This window comes from Urocitellus parryii, chromosome 4 (assembly GCF_045843805.1).
Source record: "Urocitellus parryii isolate mUroPar1 chromosome 4, mUroPar1.hap1, whole genome shotgun sequence".
Classification (NCBI taxonomy): domain Eukaryota; kingdom Metazoa; phylum Chordata; class Mammalia; order Rodentia; family Sciuridae; genus Urocitellus; species Urocitellus parryii.
The window spans coordinates 201231633-201237343 of record NC_135534.1 but is presented as its reverse complement, the minus strand read 5'-3'; positions in this window follow the sequence as shown (position 1 = coordinate 201237343).

Sequence of the window (5711 nt, the reverse complement as noted above, 5' to 3'; positions counted from 1 at the left end):
ATGGCCCTGCCTCTACCAGCAAATAAACCTGGCCCCTTTGTTTAGACCTCCCTCTTCCAGGCCTGCAGCCCTCAGAAGTCAGCTGTAGGCTTGAGAGGGAGCTGGGGGAAAGCCAGAGCCTGCTCCAAGCCTAAGAAAAATGTCATGATCCTAGTGGACACTAGTCCTCCAAATCCTGGAGCCAGCCCTTGCCGGCCAAAGGATCCTCTGTCCTTTGATGACCATTGTTTTCTTTGCTGAATGTCTTATAATAGGTGATAATATTGTTGACCAAATTTCCATGGAAAAAAAAAAAAGAAAGAAAAACTACCTCTTGTGACATCCTGGTCGATTCCTCTCAGAGGAATCCTGTGGGAAAAGAATATTGTCGCTGTTTACATGTTTCTATCGGGGAAAAAAAACCCCGCCTGCCCTGGGGTATTGGTGTTTTTGTCTGTGTTGCCATCCCAGGCCTGTGATAGGGGCTGTGGCTGCATTGTAATGTCTGGGCTGTGTCTGGGGAATCCTTCCCACCTGCCCAGCTAGGGCCAAGCCACCCCTTGAAGAGGCCTCCATCTCTTTCTTAGGCTCCAAGGCATAGGGAGCATCACCTCCCACAAACACCACCTTCAGGGGCTCTGATGGCACCTGCATCATGAGCCTAACCCAGGCAACCTACCCTGGAACCGCTTCCACCTGCAGTCCTGTGTAGGAATCGAATAAATGGGATGTCTCTGAGCCCTTGTTCCCAAAGGGCCGGCCAAGGGCTGCCTGCCAGCTTGGCTCCATCAACCCTGCATGACCAAATGATAGTTGGCGGGCTCTGCAGGCTATTCAGGCCCTCTGCTACCTCCCACACTTGCCTGTTGGCAAGGGATGGGCCCTGTTCTGTGAATTGACTACCTGTGGAAATGTGACCAATTAGTGTGAAATGCATGTTTAGCAAGTGTTAGGTACTGTATTTGAACCAATAAATGTGAATCCTTCTGCACATGGCATCTGTCTAAGAAGCTTGTTTGGGGCTCTGGGGAGGGATGGTGGGTGCCCTGAGGTGAGGACTCAGGCCTTCAGACCTGGTTCTCCTGCTTATGCCGATATCCACCCCATTCCTACTGCCAAGAGCCCGGCAGAGCATGCTGTCAGAATTGCTTGAAACAGTGGACCTGTTCAGACGGATGAACCTGCTGTGTGCCAGGCACTGCCTTAGGACCTTGCACAAACCTAAGCCTCCTTGAACTCTTATTTTATAAATGAAGATTGAGAATGGCGAAGGGACTCAACTAAGGTCACCTATCCAGAAAATGGCACAACTGGAGAAACCAAGTCTAGTGGAAGAAGCACATGGAATTTTGAGGCACAGTCAAAAAAGGATTGTAATTCAGGACCTATGTGGGGTAGAAAGGGCACAGAGAAATAGTGACTTATTCTACTGGGAAGGCTCAGGAAGGGTTTCCCAGGTGAGTAGTGTTGAAGGAAGCCCCCAAAGCAAGTCACTAGGTACAGAGAGGAAAGTAGACCAGGTAGAGAGATCAGCAGCATGTTCAAAGGCCCAGTTGTGAATCAGACATGAAGTATTCAGGTATAGCAAGGGACTGCCACGGCAGGAGTGGGGTGGGGGGCTTAGCTGGGGCTGCGGAAGCAGCAGTCGGCCTAGAGTGCCACACAAAGGAATTTGAATCTTCTGGGTCTTTGGGAAGAGCCACATCTCAGTGACAGACAGCAATGTGCTGGTTGTGTGGCCTGCCTCATGTGTTGTTGTGTCCTAGCAAATGAATACCTGTCTTTCCAGAAAATGGGTGAGGTCTCTTTCTTGGTTTTGGAACTGGGGATTGAACCTGTGGGGGTGGGGGAGACTCTAACACTGAACTATACCCCCAGCCCTTTTTATATTGAAACCGGCTCCTGCTAAGTCATCCTGGCTGGCCTCAAAATTGTGGTCCTCCTGCATCACTGGGATTATAGGCATGTGCCATAGCAGACAAAGATTCTTATTAGCGTTTCAAGAGCTGAGCAAATGGTGGCTCTGAGAGGTCAAGGGACACTGCCAGAGTCTCACAGGAAGTATCAGAATCAGGCCTTAAGCCTAGATCTCTACAACTCAAAAGCCTAGCTGTTCTTTGAGCCTGCTCACATGCTCAGAGTTCGGGTTGAGGGCTTTGTGGAGACAGGTGAGAGGAAGGAAGGTCTGGGGGGATGAAGGCTAAGGAGAGTCTCATCAAGGCTCATCAAATCCTCTGTGTGGACTGGGGCCTCCCAGCTGCCTTCCATGCCTTGGCCCCAGCACAAGAGACCAGAGAGCCCTTGAGGCTTGAAAGAGGTGGTTTCAAACAAAGGAACTGCTCCAGAAGGAGTTAATGGGCTGTCTTCTTTGCCCACAAGCTGAAACAGACACAGAGGTGCAAGGAGGAGAAGGCCTGACTGCTGCCTAGTGAGAATAGGTCCTTTGGCTGGTGCCTCACTGGCATGGTCTCATGAAATCCTCAGGATACTTAAGGAGGCGGAGGTCTTAGCCTCACTTTACTCTGAAGCAAACTCAGGCTTGAGAAAGATAAGCCATTTGCCTAAAATGACACATGACACATGGGCAGAATTCGCTTTTTGAATACAGGTCGATCTGATACCAAAGTTACAACAACTTCCTCCCTGCTCCGCCTTAGCAGTTAAATAGTGCTGAATATGAATGTCTGGAGTTTGTAACAAAGCTCAGGAATGGCCTTTGGTTGAACTTTTTGCTATTTAAAAAAAAAAAAACTCCATTAAACCAATAAAGAATTATTAATTCTGTGAAAAGTCGATGAACTGACCCAATCAGACTGCACTGAAAGGCAGTCTTGTCCCCAACACCCCAAATACAGGTGGGGTGGCCCGGTTGACAAAGAACAAGTTCTGTTGCCAAAAATGTAGGCTATGCTGTTCTCTATTTTCTTCCCAATAATTCCCAACTGTCCTTGGCATATTAAAGGCTCTGAGAAGTCCTACAAGAAGAAAACTAATTTTGTTTAGCACAGGTACTGCCAAAAGTATGTGAGCATTAGACATTTTCATCCCATTGAAATTCAGTTGAGATAGTGTTCCATGGAATAAAATTTAGGACGCTGCTCCACATTTACAAATTGCTACTTAGGTAACACTGAGCTTTTGGTTTTCTGGAGTGCTAGGCAATAATCTGGAAATAAATAGTAGTAAAGCAGGGCTGGGGTATGGCTCAAGTGACAGTGGTGCTTAGCATGCTGAGGCTCTGGGTTCCATCCCCAGCACTGAAATAATAAGTAATGAACATAGAGCAAGGCACTGTGACAATGTTTTATGTGGATTAGATTAGTAATCCTCCAAAGCAACTTGACAAGGTTGATGCTGTAATGATCCCAATTTACAGAGAAGAAAACTGAGGCCCAAAGCACAGTGATTTGCCTAAGGTTACATAACTAGTGGGACCTCAGGAGTGACTCAAAACCAGCACTGATTGAGTATGTGCTTCCTTTTAGCAGAATCTGCGCTGAGAGCTTTCTAGGCAAACGCAGCTGCGTAACCAAAGAAATGGAATGCTGACTGCTCTCTGTTGGTTGTGTTAGAATCTGAAACCAAAACCCCCAGAAACAATGGCAGGAGAGGGTGTTAGGAGTAGGTTGGGACTGGCTCCATGGAGTCCTTCCCAAGGATCATTTCCCTTGGGCAGTGGATAAGACAGTGGCACATCAACCAGGGGTCTTGCTAAAATTCTTGTTCTTTTCTTTTTCGTTTCCTGGTACCAAGGATTGAACTCAGCTACTTCCAGCTCTTTCCTTTAACAGTCGTTAGTGACCTTGACTTGGATACCTCTCTGATCCTCATTTTCCCTGTCAATAAATAGAGGTGATAGTGCCTATGGTAAAGGGGTTTAAGGAAGATTGAGGCTGGCTCAAAGTTGGGGCTCTGTAAAGTCAATATATAAAAAAGTTGCAGCCCTACACCTCAATCATGGAAGCGCAGCAGCACCAGGAGCCACTCCTCTGGTTTGACCTGGCTGCCCATCAGGGTTTTAGGTCTACAGTAGTGATCAGCCTCTCAGCCTGTGGCAAAAGTGCCCAACTGCCAGACCCAGGGCTCTTGGAGTCTTGTTCCCTTGGCAACAAGTCTCACCATGGAGACCACAGCCCCATCCTTGCCCTCCTTGCAAGCTCCCTCACTACTAACCATCCCTGTTCAAAGCCCAGGCCTACGAGCAGCATAGGTATTCAAGAGTGCTTTAATGAAGCACTCCTGTAGGGTGAGGAGTTCGAGGAGCAGCAACGGAACCCCCCTGTTCTGAGTGTCCACTTTGTGCCTGGAACGGTCCTGAGGCATCTACCCTTTTTTGGTTAAAGCCAGGCACTAATTCTGTTTAACATAAGCAGAAACCCAGGCTCAGGAGGCAGCAAGGACCATATCAAAGTCTTCAAGCTATTCATTCTCGGAATTTAAACTAGAATCCAGGGCTTCTGACTCAGGAATCTGTGTTTGTTTTCTGCAACCCCCTTCCCCCAGTATGGCTAAGACAGCCTCCAACCACAATCTGGGGAGGGTTGGATAGTTGGGAGGACCTCCTCCACCCAGACCTCTGTGGCAGCACAAGCAGCAGCAACCAGAGGCCCTTTGAGCCCTGGGCTGGGCCCAGCAGCAGTGGAGGAACTGCACTATTTTAAGCCAGGGCCAGAGGGCCCCATGTGGGCACAGGGAGAGTGGCCTCGGGCCCTTAGCCAGCTTCCCGGAAGTCACCATGGCCTCCCTCCTCTCCTCTGAGCAGCTTTCTGAGGCAGTCACTTCCCCACAAACAGGAAGGAGGCTCTTAGGCCAAGACCTCCAGCTCCAGCTTCCTCCCCCTGCCTCCCCCTACCCAGTCCTCTGCTATATGGGGGAGTCCACCAGCTCCAGATCCCAATACACATCCTTATCCAGGCCAACTCCTAGCAGGTGGGTGGGAGGGGCCCTGAATTTATGTTGCCCCAGCCACCCCAGTTCTCCCATGACAGGCCTCCACTTTCCTGAGTGGACCCTAAGAGCAAAGAGAAAGAGCTAAATGACTGAATGTAGCAGAAAGAGAGAAATTGGGACAATCTAAGAGAGATATGCAGGAATAAACAGTGACTGAGCCATCATGACAGAGACAAAATTAGAGACAGTGAAGAGATACCAGAGCCACCTCTACAAGGGGCCGGGGCCAAGAGGGCAGGGACATGACTCTGAGTGGTGGCTCCTGACCACCCCCCAAGTACAGACACAGTCTCAGGGATGTGGGGGGCCCACCGGCTGCGTGGCTGAACAAGAATGTGGGGAGCAAGGCTGGGTCACCCCTTGAGGGCCAAGCGTGTGCACATGAGATAAGCTACCCAAGGAAGAGGGCCCCAGCTGTGCTGCACACTCCAGGAGCCTGGCGGGGAGGCCCAAGGCTGGAGCCCAGCCCTGCCAGACGGCCCACACCTGCTTCTCCCCTGGGGGCTCCACCAGGCCTCATTCTAAAAGGTCTCAGGTCCCTTGGACCTGCCTTTGAGGATGTGCAGGTTCTGAGCATGCCCGTTCATAGAAGAGCAAAGCAGGTCCCAGAAGCAGTGCCAGCCACAGAGAGGCTCTTGCCTGGCTCCTCACAGTCTTGGCTTGGGTGAGGGGACAAGGTGGGTGGAGGACACCATGCTGACCAAGCAGAGCAGGGACAGCAGCAGGCTGTAGAGTCATGCTGGGAGGGGGTGCAGCTCTGCACTGGAATGTGAATTGTCCCC